The following is a 20,794-nucleotide window of genomic DNA, read 5'->3' as shown; positions in this document are numbered from 1 at the left end:
CTTTCGTCGCCGCCGCTCCGCTGTTGACCACCTTGTGACCTTGTCGACATTCATCATGAACAACTTTTTGCGAAAGCGCCAAATGGTCGCCGTGTTCTTCGATTTGGAGAAGGCTTATGATACCTGTTGGAGAGGTATCCTCTGCACTGGCACAGGTGTGGTCTACGCAGTTGCCTACCCCTTTTTATTGATTCCTTTTTAACAGATCAAAAGTTTAGGGTACGTGTGGGTTCCATGTTGTCCGACGTCTTCCTCCAGGAGAACGGAGTGCCTCAGGGCTCTGTCTTGAGCGTAGCCCTTTTTGCCATAGCGATCAATCCAATTATGGATTGCATTCCACCTAATGTCTCAGGCTCTCTTTTTATCAATGACTTCGCGATCTACTGCAGTGCCCAGAGAACATGCCTCCTGGAGCGCTGCCTTCAGCGTTGTCTAGACAGCCTCTACTCATGGAGTGTGGCAAACGTCTTCCGGTTTTCTGAAGAGAAGACGGTTTGCATCAAATTTTGGCGATATAAAGCGTTCCTTCAGCCATCCTTAAATCTCGGTCCCGTTCTCCAATTCGTGGAGAAAACGAAGTTTTTAGGGCTCACACTGGACAGGAAACTTTGTTGGTCTCCGCACGTCTCTTATTTGGCTGCTCGTTGTACACGTTCCCTTAATGTCCTCGGAGTTCTTAGTGGTTCATCTTGGGGAGCGGATCGCACTGTCCTGCTTTGCTTGTATCGGTCCATAGTCTGATCAAAGCTGGATTATGGGAGCCTCGTCTGCAGGGCCATCCCTCTTACGCCGACTCAACTCCATCCACCATAGAGGGTTACGTCTTGCGACCGGAGCTTTCTACACTAGTCCCGTCGAGTCTTTATCCTGAATCTGCCGAATTACCATTGACCTACCGGCGCGACGTACTGCTTTCTCGGTGTGCCTGCCCGCTGTTGTCAATGCCCGACCACCCCTCTTATCAGTCCTTCGCCGATTCTCCCGACCGTCAGTATGGGTTGTATGTGTTTGCCCTGCTGCCCTCTGGAGTCTGCTTTCGTCGCCTGCTTCGACAATTGGATTTTGCCCTCCCTTCCACCTTCAGAGAGGGTGAGAGCCCGTCACCACCTTGGCTCCAGGTTCCGGTTCATGTTTATCTCGACCTTAGCTCGCTCCTGAAGGAGGGTACTCCGGCTGCAGTGTATTGCTCATGGTTTATCGAACTTCGTGCTCGACTTGCAGTCACACCTTTATTTGCACTGATGGCTCCAAAACTGACGATGGTGACGGCTGTGCCTTTGTCGTCGGGGCCATCACCTTTAAATACCGTCTCCTCGACCAGTGTTCCAGCTTTACGGCACAGCTTTTTGCTCTTCATCAGGCCGTTCAGTATGCACGCCGCTACCGCCATTCATCGTATGTACTCTGCTCTGATTCACTCAGTGCTCTTCAGAGCCTTGGAGCTCCATATCCGGTCCATTCCTTGGTGCAGCGGATCCAGCAGTCCCTCCATTCTTTCTCTCAGGGTGGCTCTCCTGTCAACTTTCTGTGGTTCCTGGCCATGTAGGAGTGCCTGGTAATGAGGCTGCTGATGCTGCAGCCAAGGCTGCAGTCCTCCTGCCTCGGCCAGCCTCCCATTGTGTCCTGTCATCGGACTTTAGTAGGGTTGTTTGTAAGAGGCTTGTGTCGTTGTGGTGGGATACTTGGTCATCACTTCAAGGAAACAACCTCCGGGCAGTAAAATCGTTCCCAACTGCTTGGAAAACCTCCTCCCGACCATCTCGGCGAGAAGAGGCTCTTCTGACCAGGTTGTGGATTGGGCATTGCCGGTTTAGCCACCGCTACCTGCTCTCCGGTGACCCAGCCCCGCAGTGCCCTTGTGGTCATGCATTAACAGTGCGCCATGTTTTATTGTTGTGTCCCTGTTTTAGTCAGTCTCGTGTTGTCCTGTCTCTGCCATCTACTTTACAGGCTATTTTAGCTGATGACGCTCGAGCAGCTGCTCGTGTTCTTCGTTTCATTACTTTGATTCCCTCCAGAGGGTCCACAACTCTTCAGTGGATACGTGCGTGGCGAGCACAGGGCCCTGAGCCATTACAGCCCTCTCTCTCCATGGCTGCATTTCCGTTCCCTTCCCCTCCTTTCCCCTCCATGCTCCTTTCCCCTCGCCCTCTCCTCCCCCTCTCTTGGTCTCCTTGCTTCTGTTGGGCCCCGCTATCCTCCTGGATCTGTTGGTTTTCCAATTCGGCTTCGTTGCATAATCATCTCCTCCTTTTGCCATTACTTGGTCCCCCTCTGGGGTTTGACCTCCATTTCTCCGCAGTGTGAGCCATTTGGGGAAGAGCACCTTACCTAGTGTCTCCCACGTGCGCCCTCCTAGCACATTCCCCTTTTCTTTCACGTCGTTGTCTGATACTAGTGTGCATAGCCAGCCCGTGTGGTGGGGTCGCTATGTACCCTTTTGGTTGAGCCCCCTGAACACACAGGGATCACACTTCTGATACCTGAGCTGTGACCACCTCATGCATGCCTTGGCGTGGTTGCTCGTCATCCTGGAGCATCGGAACTCCCGGCAATGGGCGCCGTGCCACACGGCCCTTGCTGTGGCTGGGTGGCGCCCGTGAGGAGAGCCCCTGATCGGAGTGAGTGGTATCAGGGCGGATGCTATGCAAATGAAATGCATATGGGTCCAGAACTCTGGCCGTTCTTCTGCGGCCATCTCTCTGCGTGGAACTGATTGAAGTGCTGCTTCTCTTGCCCCTTCGGCCTTCTCTTCCATGGCTACCCCCTGGGAGGAGGGTGAGGCCCGTCGGCTAGGTGCAAAACCTTTCCCCCGTTATCTAGTTTGCACCAGGACTGATTGAGATGCTTTCACCAATACCAAACCTTTGTTCTTTGCGGAACACATTGAAGACAAGTTTGGTGAAGTGGACTCCCTGAGCAAGATGCGCTCGGGTTCGTTGCTGATCAAAACTGCTTCAGTTGCCCAATCTGAGGCTCTTCGTGCCTGTACCCATCTTGGCACAATTCCTGTGTCTATTACCCCCCCCCCACCAGTCTCTAAATATGGTACAAGGTGTGATTTTTCACAGGGACCTCATCCTTCAAACTGATCAGGAACTTAGGGACAATCTCGGACGGCGGAGTGTTCACTTTGTTCGGCGTGTTCAGAAGGGTCCTAAAGACAATCTTGTTGATACTGGTGCCTTTATCCTGGCCTTTGAATGGGATACCCTCCCTGAGAAAGTAAAGATTATGGTCTATCGCCGTGATGTGAAGCCGTACATCCCACCTCCTATGAGGTGTTTTAAGTGCTTGCGTTTTGGACACGTCTTCCCGCTGTTCACAGGCCCCTCTCCGTGGTGACTGGACGTCCACTCAATGAGGGGAGTCCCTGTGTTCCCCCTCCTGTGTGTGTAAATTGTCATCGTAGTCATTCTCCACGTTCACCAGATTGCCCAGTATATAAGAAGGAAAATAAGATACAGGAGTAAAAGTCCCTCGATCGTTTAACCTACAGAGGCCCGTAAGAAATATACGTCTTCACCCTGTGTCCATGACATCTAGTTATGCTTAAGTTAAATCTTCACCCCTTCCTCCTCCTTCCTTACCCCATCCCGGACCCCTCTCCTCCCCCCCTCCCCTGCGGCTCCCACACCTTCTCCTATGGGCGCTGCTCCCCCTCCCCAGCCGGAGAAGTGTCCCAATCCTTTGGCGTCTGCCGGTCAAGGGCGCCTCTCCTGGGATGCCCCCTCCTGGCACCTTCCAGGCCAAAGGTCTGCTGCCGCGCGACGACCGCGAGAGCTGCGGTCTGTCGGCCCCCAGGTCGCCCGGTCTTTCTGTTCCTGATCTTGCTGCAGCTGACTCCTTCATGCCACACAGCCCTCCTCGATCTCAGCCTGAAAAGAAGAAGAAACATAAGTCCCGGGACAACGAGCCTCTGGTGTCAACGGAGGTCCCTTCCCTGACTTCACAACCGGATTCTGACCTGTCGTTCATGGATGTCGCCCCCTCCTTGCCGGTGACGGGTGGGGACCCGGCGGTATGACTGGATTTAAAGTGTTCAGCCCCCATTTAAACCATCGTTCTGTGGTTCTCCAATGGAATTGTAATGGATACTATCGTCATTTTCCCGAATTGAAATCCCTTCTTTCGTCCTACTCTGCAGCTTGTGTGGTTCTCAGGAATCTCATTTTACTGATGCTCACTCACCGACCCTCCGTGGGTTCAGTGTTTTCTGTCGAAATCGGGTCGGACCCCTGCGGGCTTCTGGTGGTGTTTGTATGTTGGTCTGTACAGACATTGCTAGCACGTGGATTCCTCTTCAAACTACATTGGAAACGGTTGCTGTTAGGGTCCACTTTGACTCTGCAATCACAGTTTGCAATCTTTATCTCCCTCCTGACAGGACTCTTACACCTGCTACCTTAACCGCCCTTCTTCAGCAACTCCCTCCTCCCTCCTCCCTTCCTCCTCCTCGGGATTTTAATGCTCATCATCCTTTGTGGGGCAGTGCCTTTCCATCTAGACGAGGTCTTCTTATAGACCAATTTATTGCAGACCACGACCTGTGCCTTCTTAATGATGGCTCCCCTACTCATTTCAGTGCCGGTCATGGTACCTTTTCTGCCATTGATCTTTCTCTTTCTTCTCCCTCTCTCCTCCCTTCATCACACTGGTGGCCACACGACGACCTTTGTGATAGTGACCATTTCCCGTTGATTATCACGCTCCCTTCCCGCTTCCCGATGGACAGGTTACCGCGTTGGTGTTTCCAACGCGCCGATTGGCCTCTATACACTGCACAGGTCGCGTTTTCTCCCTCTTTGTCGGGTTGTATTGGTGACGTCCTACGTGACGTGTCTGACGCGATTGTTCGCGCTGCTAGCCTTGCTGTCCCGCGCTCATCTGGACTATTTCGTCACCGGCAAGTCCCGTGGTGGAGTACGGCCATTGCCATTGCCATCCGTGATCGCTGACGAGCTTTGCAACACCTTCAGAGGCACCCATCTGTAGCCAGCCTTACTACCTTTAAACGCCTTCGCGCTAAAGCCCGTTATTTAATCAAACATAGCAAGCGGATATGTTCGGAACGATTCGTTTCTTCCCTTGGTTCTACTGTCCCTCTGTCACGGGTATGGGCTACACTTCGCTCTCTCCAAGGTTGCCATCGGCAGTCCACCCTCGCAGGCCTTCACCTCCCGGATGGCATTTGTACGGACCCATTAGTTCTTGCAGAACATTTAGCGACCCATTTTGCAGTGGCATCAGCGTCAGCCTACTATCCAGCTGCTTTCCTTCATCAAAAACAGTGGGCTGAAGCTTCCACCTTATGTTTCACCCCTTGAGTCACAATCTTACAACGAACCTTTTACTGAATGGGAATTTCTTTCTGCTCTATCTTCTCATGATACGGCCCCTGGCCCAGATTCCATTCATAACCAACTGCTTCAACATCTCAGTGCTCCACAATGGCAACATCTTCTTCGGGTGTTTAACTGTATCTGGCTCCAGGGCGACTTCCCTTCTCAGTGGAGGGATAGCATTGTGGTTCCTGTCCTTAAGCCTGGTAAGAACCCCCTATCTGTTGACAGCTATCGGCCAATTAGTTTGACCAATGTTGTTTGTAAGTTACGTGAAGGGATGGTAGCCCGTCAGCTCAATTGGGTCCTCGAATCTCTGGATCTATTGTCCCCTTACCAGTGTGGCTTTCAAGAGGGACAGTCTCCAATCGGTCCTTTACTCTGCTTGGAATCCGCAGCCCGGCAGGCTTTTTCCCAGCGCCGCCATTTGGTTGCAGTGTTGTTTGAATTTCGCAAGGCCTATGACACGGCCTGGCGCCATCACATCTTACTTACCCTACATCAGTGGGGTCTTTGGGGCCCACTCCCGCTTTTTATCCACAAGTTCCTGATCCATCAGTTTCAGAGTCCGAGTTGGTACTGCTTTTAGTTCTCCACGGACCCAGGAGACGGGCATCCCACAGGGTTCTGTCTTGAGTGTCCTTTTTTTCCCTCACTGCTATCGATGGACTTGGGGCCTCTGTCGGTCCCTTGGTCGCCCCTGCCCTGTATGTGGATGATTTCTGCATTTGGGTTAGTTCCTCCTCGATGGCATCTGCAGAACGGCAGCTCCAGGTAGCTATTCGGCGTGCCTCTGCATGGACCCTCACACGGGTTTCAATTCTCTCCTTTAAAATCGCGAGTGGCCCACTTCTGTCGCCGTACTACGATCCACCCTGATCCAGAGCCCTATCTCGCTGCACAAAGATGGCCTGTGGTCCCACAGTTTCGTTTCTTGGGTCTTCTTTTCGACAACAAGCTCACTTGGCTGCCCCATATCAGACTCCTGAAGGTAGGATGTTTCCGTAAACTCAATGTCGTTCGCTTCCTTGCCCACTCCTCTTGGGGTGCGGATCGTTCCCTCCTTCTCCGTCTTTATCGTGCTCTAGTTCTGTCTCGCTTGGACTATGGTTCTCAAGTTTATGGTTCAGCTGCTACTTCCACACTGCACGTGCTGGATCCAGTCCACCATCGTGGTATCCGTTTGGCCACCGGTGCCTTCCCTACTAGCCCTGTTGATAGTCTCCTGGTTGAAGCTGGGATCCCCCCCCCCTTTCTGTTCGGCGGTCCCAGCTTCTGGTGTCTTATGCACTCGCTATCCGTTCCTCTCCCACTCATCCTTCTTATTGTGTCCTGTTCCCAGACCATGGACGTCGCCCACCCGACTCCCACCCTCGGGCGGGTTTACCAGTTGGGCTGCGCCTTGCGTCTCTTTGCCGTGATTTTCAGCTTCCTTCTTTGTCCTCTCTTCCTCGCTCCCTCCCCTCTACCCCTCCTTGGTTAGTTCCTCGGCCTCTAATTCGGATGGATCTCTGGCGAGGTCCGAAAGATTCCATCCCCCCAGTGGTGTTCCATTCCTTTTTCCGCCAAATTTTATGGGAGTTTCGGGATGCTGTTGTTTTCTACACAGATGGCTCCAAATCTGCTGATCAGGTGGGGTATGCCTTCACGTCCTCTGTCAGAACAGAAAATCATCTGCTGCCACCTACATGTGGGGTGTTTACTGCGGAATTGATGGCAATTTCCCAGGCCCTTACCTTTATTAAACAGTCCCAACACAACCGCGTTTTGTTATGTACGGACTCGATGAGTGGCCTTCAGGCTATTGACCGGTGTTTTTCGCGCCATCCTTTGGTCTCTGCCATCCATGACCATCTCGCTGATATTCACCATGCTGCTTGTTCCATTGACTTCCTTTGGGTCCCTGGCCATGTGGGTATCCCAGGTAATGAGCTCACTGATCGTTTGGCTGGGGGAGCAGTCACTTACCCCGTTTTCTGTAACCCCTCCTGCAGCGGATTTACGGCTTCACATCAAATCCCGCTTCGCACAGTCATGGGCCAATTCTTGGGAGGCTACTCCCCTGTCTAATAAACTTCGTGCAATTAAGGTGACACCAGGCCTGTGGAGTTCTTCCTTTGCCTCTCCCGACAGGACTCGACCACACTGTGTCGTCTCCGCATTGGCCATACCAGGCTGACCCATGGTTTTCTTTTGCGTGATGAGCCATCCCTACTATGTGGTTGTGGAGCCTTCCAGTCAGTAGCCCACATTTTGGTTGAATGCCCCCTTCTTTTGGCTCTGCGTGCTAAGTATAGGCTCCCCAACACTTTACCTTTGATGTTGGCTGACGATTCCCGGATGGTCTCTCTGGTTCTCGGTTTCCTCCGGGAAAGTGGTTTTTATTCTCAGTTTTATGGTTTTTATCTCTCTGGTGTTGGGCAGGGCAGTGAGTGTTTGGGTGTCTCCCACTGTAAGCAGTGTTCGGAGATTCCCGATTCCCCTCCCTGACCGAAATCCTCTTTTCTTCGCCTTTTACTGTTTTTACCGCCTTTTTTTTAAGGCTTGGTTAGTCTTTCTATTCCCATACGTACGTTCTACATTCTAGCAGTTGTACCTTTTACGTCACAGGTGGTCTTGCCTATGCTGCTTCAGCATAGTGTTGGGTTCGTTCTCTTGCTGACTTCCCTCATTTTGTTTTTTACCAATGACAACGACTGCCCTTTTACGTTTTTACCTTTTCCGTTTTATTTTTCTGACGTTACTGCGAAGTCCCATTAGCGGAATGGAGCCTATTTGAAACAAGGGACTGATCTTGCTGTTTGGTCCCTTAAACCTCAAACAACCAACTGCGCTCCCCTCCCCACGACGGCGGCCTAGGTCGGGTGTCCCGATCGCGGTCCGCGTTCGTTCCCTTCTCTCGTCATTAGTCCTTTCCCCTTCCTCCATCCTTCCGGCCCTCTTCTTCTACCCCTCCTTGGTCCCTCCCTTGCTCGCGGCTTTGCTTGGATTTGTCCTGCGACTCAGTCCTCCTTTCCACCTGCCAGTCTTCAACAATTCGTGGCTCTTCTTACCTCGTTTCGCGAAGCAGATGTAGTCTACATCGATTGTTCTGTGGTCGATGGACGCACTGGGTTTGCTTTCATCCATGGAGACTACGTTGAGCAGCATTCCCTGCCTTGTTGGAGCAGTGTTTTCATTGCAGAGCTGGTTGCTCTTTATCTTGCACTCGCTCACCTTTCCTCCTGCCCTGGGGAGTCATTTGTCATATGCAGTGACTCCGAGTGGATTGCAAGCACTCGACGAGTGTTTATCTTGGGACCCTTTGGTACGCGGTATTCAGGATGACGTTTTTGCTCTCGCAGTTTGTGGTCGTTCAGCGACGTTCGTGTGGACCTTGGGCCACATCGGCATTCCAGGAAACGAACGTTTTGATCCTTTGGCCAAGCAGGCCACCACTTCGCCACCCCTGGAGCTTGGTCTCGTGGAAAGAGACCTCTGGTCAGCCCTACATCGCTAGGTCCGCGATGTCTGGAGCTCTGAATGAACACGCCAAATAAGCTCCACATGGTAAAGTCGTCCATGGCCGTATGGAACTCACCCTTGAGGGGCACGCGTAGGGACTGAGATGTGGATCAACCGCGTATGTCCAATTCGGAGACGGCAGAGAACTATCTCCTTCGTCGTGAGAACCCGCCCAAGTGTCGCTGTGATGCAGGGCTCACAGTGGTCCATCTTCTGATGAACTGCCCCCTTTTAGCCCTCTTGCGGCAGTCCTTTAATTTACCAGCTGCACTTCCTTTAATTCTCGGTGACGATGCCTCTATAGCTGACTGTTTCACGTTTTATCTGTGCAGCTGGGTTTTATCACTCGCTCTAGTGTGGGCGCTCTCGCATGATTTCTCAGGCTACACCCACTCCAGTGACCTTCAATTGTGACTTGGATACCAAAATAGTCTCTTATGGAAACAAGTTGTGTTAGTACCTCTATCAACGCTTTCCAGCTAGAGGTTCTTAGTTTGTCGTTAAGTGGTCGACCTTTTACCTGATCCATCAACCACTGTAGTCTGTTTTACTCTAGTCAACTATTTGCTCTGCTCCTTTTAAGTGTCCTCTATTTTGTGTTACTGCGGTGTTCATTTTAGCTCTGTACCTCCTTGGTGTTCCCTCCCTCTGGGTGCAGAAGTTACGCTTTCACTGTATAGGCCTTTTACAAGTATGGCTGTTTGGAACTGGGAACTGATGACCTCGATGTTTAGCCCCATCAAACCGCAAAACCAACCAACCATCTTTGAGCGCCATTCAGTCTCCGTGACCCATATTCGGACCACCCTCTCGTGCAACGGATTCAACAGTCCCTTCAGTCACTAGCTGATACCGGCGCTCGTGTCTTTTTTTTTTTTTTTTTTCCTGGCCACGTTGGTGTGCCTGGGGACGAAGCTACTGATGCTGCGGCCAAGGCTGCTGTCCTCCTGCCTCAGGCAGCTTCCTTTTGTGTCCCATCAACTGATTTTAGTGGGGTGCTTTGTCGGCGCGTTTCATCATTTTGGCATGAGGCTTGGTCCTCTCTCCATGAAAATAAGCTTAGGGCCATCAAACCGATCCCGACGGCTTGGAAGACCACCTCACGCCCTTCTTGGCAAGAGTTCATTTTGGCCAGGTTGCGGATTGGGCATTGCCGATTTAGCCACTGTTACCTGTTGTCCGGTGACCCCGCCTCGCAGGGCCCCTGTGGTCATCCATTGACGTTGCGCCATGTTTCATTGTCCTGTCCCCGTTTTATTCACTCTCGTGTTGTCCTATGTCTGCCGTCTACCTTACAGGAACTTTTACCTAATGACGCTCGAGCAGCTGCTAGTGTCCTTCGTTTTATTACAGTGACTGACTTGTCCAGAAAGATCTAACTTTTATTTTGGTTTTTCTGCGTCTTTGTAAGTACTTTGTGATGTTGCCCTCTTTCGTTTTTCTACGCTATTAGTGCACTAACGTTTGTGACTAGGCGCTAATGACCTTAGTAGTTGAGCGCCCTAAACCAAAAAAGACGTACTTGTGAAATATATTCTAGTAAACTCTGTAAACCTTGCGCAGGCAACTGATGTTACGTACTGTGTACACATGTGTGAGAAATTCTGCTCGAAAAATAAAGTTCCTGATTGTTCTGGTGTCGAATTTCATACGTAAAGAGAAATAAACGACAGGGAGCACTTGATATAAAATCCAATTCCTCAAACTTGCTGTAAGAAACCAATTGATTTTGTGCTTTAATAAGATCTCTTCTGTTTCAGGCGTTGTCTGCCAGGAAGGACGATGCATAGGAACTCATATTGGTTCGACAATGTCGCGTCCATCTACGCAGGAAGACATCAGGGTCACTGACGTCTGACGAATGGTGAGCGACCGGTTATTTATTTTCTACCGAAGACTAAATGTTAAGAAAATAATCACCCCTCCTTCCAAGAGTTTAAAAACGTAAAAGACACTGCTAGTAGTTCTCAGGATCTACTTCATGTTTGAGCTCCAGCAGTGAATTTCATGTGGCAGGGAAAATGTAAAGTGTTTAACAAAGTTGTTAATACGTCTAGAGTCGAACCATTCAGATTGGAGACAGTGTTGCATTCATTCATTCATTCCTTCCATAGGTAAACTTTCCTGTACTTTCTCATGAACATCTGAAGTCCCGTCATTCTTTCCCCTATTGCCTTCTGGCGCAGAGAAGCACCTGCTCATGCAGTGTCAGGGAACTGGTGGAGCAACTTAGAGGAACAGTCCCATACAAAGGCGACGACAAACAGTTCCTACCGCACTGGGAGGGACGTATATCGTAGTTTTAAGGTAGATCCTTTGTCTGAGACGGACGAACTCTTCCATAAGTTTGTACTCGAGCTAATTAAAGCTATGTGGGCTTTAAGTAAATCATTCTGTCGAATAACATCTGCTGGTTTTTGAAGCGGAGTCATTTGAAACAAAATCGTTCAAGTTTAGACAGCTGTCTCCACCTTTATCAGGAGTAAAACTGACTGTCGTACCTGTCCAGCCAACCCAGAGATAGTTATTTTTTATCTCTGGAGTGTAAACCTATCGGTTTTTCCACTCATTTTCAGGTCGTTTTTTATTTCACTTAAAGCATGACCGTTATTTTGGTTCTTCATTTTCTTTGCTTTTGTCTCACTTGACTTTAAATACGCAGCTGCTAGGGCAGTGCGTGGTGATACACTAGTGATTCCAGCGCCTGGATGAGTACACTCTGTGAGCCTTCTGTTTTAGAAAACTAGGTTTGATACATGTTGCAGAAGTGTTCCTGTAAGTATACAATGCGTGCTCTGTTGGATAGTCTCGCGGCAGGTGCGGCACAACCTTAAAAGGTCTGTTTTGGACAATCTGGAGCCGAGCGACTTGCTGGTCGGTGGCGTTTCGTAGATCGTAGACTGAGACCTGGGTACAGCTGTCGCAATCGTCCCATAGCCGGGCAGCGGATGTATTCGATGTACAGGGTGGGATTAATTAAACTTGGGCTACATCAGCCAGTGAAGACGTAAAACTATCTACTGTATGCGTATCCAGCTTTATAGGAATGATCAGACTGCGCTGCAGGATTTGCATTGTTGGCAGTGTTACGAACTGCCTTCAGGCTCTGGCACTGGTACTGCGAGGTAGGGTTGAAACAAAAGCTCCAGTGTGCATTACAGGCACAGAAAATAGTGTCTCGCCAAAGTGAGCAGGGCTTTCCTCTCAAAGACGGTTTATCGAAAAGCCACGAATGGAGCCGCTGCTCTTCACGAGTATCTACGCATTAAAGGAATACCGAGAGATCCTTGTCTACATCACGACTGAAGAGCTTTATTTGGAGGTTAGAATGAACTGTTTCGGAAAAGAGCCTTCAGACCTGAGCCTTCAGACCTGAATGGCAAATTGCGCCACAGGCTTTTGAAGTTACTGTTGCCATGGCTGAAATGCTGGACGCAAATGCTGTGTCACGACGGCTGAACGTTCCATGGTCCACCGTTCGAAAGCTGCTGCGAAAAATTGTGAAATGGTGTCTCTCGTGCGGTTCCATGCTTTTGTGGATGCAGATAGTCATTACACGGAGAGACGTTTGTAACGTGGAATGTAAACGTCGTAGGCAATAACAGATGCTACCCTTTGATGTCGAAATCAAACTTTCGCTCAATGCTTTATTCGTCATCCCTTCTGCATCTACCTACAAATGTTTCTCATAAAGTTGGATTGTCCTGCAATCAGTCGCAGACTGCGAAATATGACTCTGAATTCCGCCTATTGAGAAGAATGTCAAAGATAAAGCTAATGCGCGTGATAGTCTTCCTTGACCGTACTGGTGTACCACGGACTGCAATAGGACCGATACCTGGCGTTAGGCGATGATTTATTATTGTTTAATGTCTGGGTTGTACACCAGATGGTTTGTAGTGGATGAAGAGGGTATTTTATCCGATCGTCGTTGCAGCTGACATTAGAGCGTGTGGTGGCTCCTGCTGTTACCCAGGAGCGCCATATCAGCATAGTATTGCGCCAAGGCCTGCGGCATGTCAGTTGTGAAGATAATACCGGTCCTAGTACAGAGCCCAGTGGGACTAGAGTGGAATTCCCGACCTGTAGACAGTGGGGATGTGGAAGGACTGTTCCTGGAGGGCCTCGGCTGGCACAGTTTGGGAATCATTTCGTAGTGTAAATGTTCGGTGCGGGCAAAGTACCAGTAGTTCATAGCAACTTCAGACAATATCCGTTAACATTAATCAGTAGTCAGTTACTTCCTTTTATGTTCCCTGTTGGTCGTGTATTGTGAAGTCTATTTCAGAAGAAGGAATTTCAAGTCAAAAGAAAACTTGAATAGCGCAGATTTTAAAATGGTAAATACTGGTGGCAATAATGGTTTTGTCAGCTTGGGTGTTCATGTTGCCGCTTCCCAGAGTTCTATTCCGTGTCTGCGTATTGTTATTGATACCTGCCACATATTTCGTAAGTAACAGTAAAGTTTCAGACTGTAAACTGCTAGTCGTGACTACAGTATTTTCTTTCAGATGTTTTCTGTTAAAGATTCGTTGACTTGGTCACTTTCTGCAGTAAGTATATACATAATCCTTTTAGAAATAGAAAAGCTTTGCTCCCACTGCATTACAGAATTTCCTTCGCAGAAGCATTTCGCCTTTCACATTGAAGGCAGCGTTATTGGTCACTTTTGAAATTGCAATTTAATGTTAATTGTGAAAGGCCTCTAAAAATACCATTTCACCGCAATAAAATGGATCTGAAGTAAGAGTATTTACTATTGCTCTTCATACACGGTAACTATAATGCGCATTTCACTGTTACGTAAACCATCACATTACGCTTATTAAACTATCATACCATGATTATTCTTAAAGGGTTAAAGAACAATGCGTGTAGAAACATTTCATGTTTATGTGAAAAACTTCATGGCTACCTATCCAGTAATCCACAGCTCTGTATTAGCACTATTAGCTGTTACTATGTGCACTGGGCGATGATGTTAACAGAGGAACTGCGGTACTGAAAACCTCAGTTGTTACTGTGTGGAAACACTTGTATGCTGAGCCCAGTGCTTTGCTGTTCATAAGAGTATCTTTGTTACAGAACTAGAAAACAAGAAAACTAAGATGCAGTTTAGTCAGTTAATCTAGAGATTGTCAAAATCTCTTTACTGCGAAATGTCAGTGTTTAAAGTAAACCATACATGTTTGATGTACACTCAAGCTCATAAATTAAGGATAATTGCAGAATGTGGTTGCCACACAACGTGGCACTACACAAAACTGGTCCTAATAGCATAGGCAAGTTGGAAACACAAACGACACAGAGCTAAGTCCACGGTATTGGTGATAAGTTGAGAAAACCGTTCCGAAACACATGTGCTACAAAACGCCACTGTTTCCTGCGCATGTACCCCGACATCAGTATGGGATACAATCACCATGCACACGTACACAGGCCACACAACGGGTTGGCATACTCTGCATCGCCGGATGGAGTGGCCGAGCGGTTAAAGGTGCTACAGTCTGGAACCGCACGACCGCTACGGTCGCAGGTTCGAATCTTGCCTCGGGCATGGATGTATGTGATGTCCTTAGGTTAGTTAGGTTTAAGTAGTTCTAAGTTCTAGGGGACTTATGACCACAGCAGTTGAGTCCCATAGTGCTCAGAGTCATACTCTGCATCAGGTGGTCGAGCAGCTGCTGGGGTATAGCCTCCCATTCTTGCACCAGTGCCTGTCTGAGCTCCTGAAGTGTCGTAGAGGTTTGAAGACGTGCAGCGTTCGGTCGGTAGAGAACATCCCAGTCGTGCTCGATGGGGTTTAGGTCTGGAAAACAGGCAGGCCACTCCATTCGCCTGATATCTTCTGTTTCAAGGTACTCCTACATGATGGCAGCTCGGTGGGGCCGTGCGTTATCATTCATCAGGAGGAAGGTGTGACCCACTGCACCCCTGCAAAGGCGGACATAATAGTGCAAAATGACGTCCCGATACACCTGACCTGTTATAGTTCCTCTGTCAATCATGCAGGGGTGTACGTGCACCAATCATAATCCCACCCCACAGCATCAAACCAGGGTCTCCATACAGGTCCCTTTCAAAGACATTAAGGGTTTGGTATCCGGTTCCTGGTTCACGACAGATGAAAACCCGGCGAGAACATCTGTTCAGACTATACCTGGACTTGCCCGTGAACAATGACAATGTACTGTGTTCTGTACAGAAGGCTTTATGGGCTCTCCTGTGACCAGGGCTCAGTGGAATGCACCTTGCAGGTCTCTAGGCGAATAAACCATGTATGTTCAGTCCTCAGTAGACTATAGATAACTGTACCAGTGGCTGCGGTAAGGTCTCTAGCAAGGCTACCTACAGTACTCTGTGGCCTTCTTTGGGCACTTATGGTGAGATCGGTCTTCTTGTGGTGTTGTACACTGGATGTCTCGTACTGTAGCGCCTGGACACGTTTCCTATCTGCTGGATTCGTTGCCATAATCTTGAGATCACACTTTGTGGCACACGGAGGGCTTGTACTATGGCCTGCTGTGTTTGACCAGCCTCCAGTCGCCCTAGTATTCTACCCCCATAACGTCATCAATGTGTTATTTGAGCCATTTTGAACAGTCACCATTAGCACGTTTGAAAACATCTGCACACTTACTAGCTGCACCGTTCTGACATGCATCAACACACCTCTGTGATTGTGGACTGCTGCCAGCGCCACTGTGCGACGACCGCAGGTCAAATGCACCGCATGGTCATACCCAGAGGTGATTTAAACCTGCAGACCGCCCACCAGAACGTTGTTTCACCATGTATCAGCATTACCCTTAATTTATGAGCATGAGTGTGTTATTCTTAAGATTATCTAGTAGGTATTTGGTCATCCACAAAACTTGTTCATCCAAGTTTCTCTAGATTCAACGGTAAAGTAATTTTTTCCATAACTGGATATGGTGATGACATTCACGGTGGATGGAAATCCTGCGAAAATGAGATTAGCTGGGCAGGGCCAGTCAGTCAATGTGAAGAGCCTTGCTAATTTCGTTGTATGTGGGAATAGTTAGCACTAAATGCCTTCCTCATACTCGTCCTCTTAATTCAATATTTCATACTGATTACTCAGATATTCTGCAATTAGCAACCTGTTACTCTAGCTAAGCTAAAATATTTTCCTGCCTTCCTTAACACTTCTTCTATCGCCTGTAAGCACTGACACCATCACAGCCCTAAGATCACCGAAAGTCTCATCTTCATTATCTGATCAGAGAAGTTCATGTCCGTGAATAACACGTTCTCGGTTTTAAAGCCGCGTGAATTCGAATAAAATCCTCGAGCTTTCGAAGACCGTCTCCGCCATCATCGTCAGGAGCACCAGTGATGTCAGGGGCAGGCGCCACGTTTGAAACTGTCGCTCCCGCGTCGCGCATCTGCCGTTGCTTTCTTTAGATGTCCAACGCCCGCCCCCATGCCCTGCTGTGTGTGTACCCCTGGTAACTGTTGAAATTGTTGTTGTTCAAACGAATCTCGGCCGCTTCCTTTGTAACGCAATCCCAATATGTAGAAGCATGAGCTAACACTATTTTCGAACTGTATTTTATGTCCGTTTTCTAGGAAATGCTCCGCTATGGCCGACTTGTCAAGCTCCCTTTGTTTTATATGGCGCTTGTGCTCAGTACAAAGCTCCGCAACCGTGCGAATTGTTTGTCCGATATACATGCTGCAACATCCTCAGGGTACACCATACACATCGGACACTGGAAGAGCAATGTCGTCTTTAACAGGGCACAACATATCTTGTATCTTGGGGGTGGGCCTGAACACTGGTCTTAGCCCATGTTTCTGCAACAGAAGTCCTAACTTACAGCCAGTTGCTCCACAGTATCGTAGAAATGCTGTCAGTTTGGCCTCTTACACTGATTCACCAAGTGTCTCGCAGGCGGCCCTTGAAAGCGTTTGCGATGTCTCGTTTTGCTGTATCCATTTTCCCTGAAAACACGTTTTAAGTTCTACAATTCTGACTCTAGGTGGTCGCCGTCAGAGAGAATCTTGTCTCTATGAACCAACGTGTTAAAGACCGCTTTCTTGTGTACAAGGTGGTGGAAACTATTGGCGTTCAAGTATCGATCAGTGTGTGTTGGTTTCCGGTACACTGAATGACCACACTGGCCTCCTGCCTTCCGCTCAACCAAAACACCAAAGAATGATAGCTTACTATCGAGATCGAGAGGCACGGCAAGTTACCATTCTTGGATGTTTTGGTTGAGCTGAAGGCAGGAGGCCAACTTGGTCATTCAGTGTACCGGAAAACAACACTCACTGATCGGAACTTGAACGCCAATAGTTTCCACCACCCTGTACACAAGAAAGCGGTCTTGAAACGTTGGTTCATAGAGCCAAGATAATATCTAACGACTAGCACCTACTGTCTAAATTGCAAAACTTAAAACGTGTTTTCGGGGAAAATGTATACAGAAAGACCTCGCAAACGCTTTAAAGAACCGCCGACGAAAGACACCTGGTGAAGCAGTAGAGGAGACCAAACCGACTGCATTCCTGTCATACTGTGGAGCAACTGTCAGCAATTTAAGACATCTGCTGCAGAAACATGGGCTAAGACCAGTGTTTCTGTCCGCCTTCCAAGATAAGAGACACGTTGCGCCCTGTTAAAGACGACATTGCTCTTAGTGTCCGGCGCGTATGGTGTACCCTGTGAATGTGGCAGCATATATAACAAACAATTCGCACGGTTGCGGAGCTTTGTACTGAGCACAAGCGCCATATAAAACAAGGGGAGCTTGACAAGTCGGCCATAGCGGAGCATTCCCTATAAAACGGAGATAAAATACAGTTTGAAAATGTTGGCTCATGCTTCTACATATTGGGACCGCGTTACAAAGGAAGCGGCAGAAATTCGTTTAGACAAAAATTTCAACAGACCAGGGGTACACACTCAGTGGGGCATGGGGGGTGGGCGTTGGACATCGAAAGAAGGCAACGACAGATGCTCGACGCGGGAGCAGCAGTTTCAAACGTGGCGCCTGCCCCCTGATGTCACCGGTGCTGTCACGGGCAATAGCTCCGCTAGCTGCCCGGCTCGACTTACGCGCACGCCACATTGGGTCTGACTGGCTGCTGATATCATGCCTATATGAGAGGAACCGTAGCAGCCCCGGCAGTCAGTGAAATCCTGACAACGATGGCGGAGATGGTCATCGAAAGTTCGAGGATTTTATTCGAATTGACGCGGCTTGAAAACCGAGACAGCTTTATTCATATATGCCGTAACGAGTCAGAGGACTCATGTTGTCAGTTTGTTGCTAAGAAATGAATTTCCTCACGAGTACATACTCTAAGTATCTGTTCAAAGTAATTTTCATAAAGGCTTTCTAAATTATCTGAATTCCTATCTCTGGCAAGTTTTAATCGCATAACCGTCACATTCTTCAGCTGGAAAATTGAATTAGCCACCTTTTGCAATAACTACGATCAAGACACTTAAGACGGATCTTGCAGTACATCATAAGTACTCTGCCACTGGAACTCCTGACACTGGTAGCCCATCTGATAATCATGTTTGACCTAGCTTTGATAACTTCGGCCTGATTCCACAATCTGAGTAGGTGATAACGTCACTAGTGTTGGGGCATAAGCTTTAAGCAAACCTTCGCAACCAGCCAACGGACATGACACCAACGAAATTCTGCAGCTGGGGGCTGCGGTGCTGCTCTTGCAACCCCCTGCATCGTGGTGTTCTGTCGTCAGTGTCTGACTGGGCTGGTAAACTGCGTAGCACAACGCGGAGTTTCCATAGATTACCACGGGATGGGAATTAAGTTCTTCTCATAACACGACTGCAGCGAGTGTGCGTTCCCAGCTCAGCGAGAAGCAGAATTCCCTTGGCTATGTTTAAGCACTACATAATGAGAGATTCTAAGGCAAACAATTACAACGTTACAATTGGAGTTTAACCTGTTCTTGTGTATAGATTTGTCTGAATTTAGGATTTCGCTGCTCTTCGGTTCCGGCTTCATTTAACTTGTCATTAATACTACGTACGCATTATCTTCAATAAATCATAATTCTAAGACTTAACCATGAATGCTACTGCAGTTTACTTCCGTTTCCGATTTGAACGGACGAAAATTCTGACAGGAATGTGAATGATCCTAGATTTCGGCAGGCAGTTCCTATTGACCCGCAGGTGGTGTTTCTCTAACCAAATTAATCACCATGTACATGCCACTTAAACAGTGCTAAGAGTAACCATTTCCTTTGGTCAATGTAGGTCTGACCTATTTATGGGAGCCGTACAATTCTGCACCCTCATCCACGATGGTCGCAGTCAGCTGAGCCTCTGGTTTAGGCCTTCCAGAAGGGTCCCCTTTAGAGGACCGCTATTGACTCTTCCTATGATGCTACGAGCAGTTCACTGTACCTGCACCTTGCGTGCAATACTAGTATCTGTACCAATCCAACCAAACGCCTAAGGAATAAGAGGGTGGCCTCAGAAGCCAGGCATCGAGCATAATTCTTGGCAACACGAGCTTCAGTTTGCAACTGTGTGCAACTAACTGCATTCAGTAGCAGTCAGTCTTCTCCATGTCTCGAACATGACGTCTTAGTAAATGTATATAGTGCACGCTGGTATCCATACCTGACCTGCCTGAAATTCCAATGACTGGCAGTATTAATCGCATAACGCTGTTGCTCCTAATGTGCAATGTACTCACCTCCTTTGCTGACCAGACTTGACAGGAAAACCGGAAACAAGACCAACAGACAAAGCATCCTCTGCCAGCTCAGTTGCGTAGCCAGTTCCCACCTCCACCCAGAATTATTCGAACTAGGACTGTCTGCCACACACCCTCGAGTTAGGACAAACACATCCGATGCTACACATTGGAAGATAAATAGGGTTTAGAGTGCGTATCAATGGCACCAGTGGTGTCGTAGATTTTCGACAGTGTCCCAACGTCGCCATTAGTGTGCCCACATCGCTAGTAGTAGGGCAATGGGTCGTCTCACTCTGCAGTGTTGCTATGTCGGCCATAGATGTGGCAACATTGCAATGTCATAGCAGAAAGTTCAAATTTTGGCGGTGAAAAGGTCAATTGGTCTACCTCCACTAACCTAAGTCATCAAACCACCACTTTTTCCTTGGAATTGGCGGGAAAATGATTCAATCCATGCAGGGCTGCTGGATAGGGTGGATGAGTGTTCAGTTTGCATGCTTTGTTTATTTAAACAATGAGTTGTTGTAGGTGGTAGCTCCATCCAGTGTATTCACCATGAGGTCTGGAGTCAAACTGACCTAGTACAGTACCGCCACCAGAGGGCGCTGTCATCCCTCCCCCCTTTGCCAACCCAAGTCGTAATCAAAGATGGCGATCTGTGAAAAGTGGTGGGAAACGACTGTTTGAATCCATCTGCTAGAGAGGAAGGAGTGTACTTTATTTTCAGTGGGAAGTCGGACTAATCTATTTGCAGATGGATTTCACATAGTTTATTACGCTGATAAAACACTCTCCCTGATGATGTGCTTGGGGGTCACAATAAATAGCCTAGAGACGTGAAAACTACTCGTAAATTACCGAAATAATCCAGTACACTGATGTTCAGACACGTTCACTGCGCGTAAATTGTCAAAATAATGCGTATATACCGCTCTGCAAACACGCAAACTACGCTTAACCAGCCGAAATAATGCACTGCACAAAATCATTGCATGTAAAAACGCTTACGAGCTAGAGTAAAGAAATTAGACTGTGATGATTCAGTGGTCTGTTCCCTACAGAGGTCAGACTGAATGATGACCGGATGTATCGGGCGCACGTGCCAGTCTTGCCTGCCCCACATGAGATGCCTCTGGGGCACTCATGTGTCTACGTGGCCACTGTGGCTGGAGTGCTGACGATTGGTTGGTTTGGGGGATGAAAGGGACCAGACTGCTACGGTCATCGGTCTCT

General features: G+C 48.6%; 1 long non-coding RNA gene across 1 annotated transcript in view; it reads left to right on the top strand.

Moving 5' to 3' along the window:
• Positions 1–20,794, top strand: part of LOC126183712 (uncharacterized) — a 261,282-nt gene that overhangs the window by 155,618 nt on the left and 84,870 nt on the right. The window contains exon 3 of the long non-coding RNA XR_007536795.1: positions 10,607–10,710. This is a non-coding gene — a long non-coding RNA (uncharacterized LOC126183712). The remainder of the gene's footprint in view (positions 1–10,606; positions 10,711–20,794) is intronic.

This window comes from Schistocerca cancellata, chromosome 4 (assembly GCF_023864275.1).
Source record: "Schistocerca cancellata isolate TAMUIC-IGC-003103 chromosome 4, iqSchCanc2.1, whole genome shotgun sequence".
NCBI classification, from domain to species: Eukaryota; Metazoa; Arthropoda; class Insecta; order Orthoptera; family Acrididae; genus Schistocerca; species Schistocerca cancellata.
The sequence above is the reverse complement of the archived record's forward strand: the minus strand, read 5'-3'. Positions and strand labels throughout refer to the sequence as shown.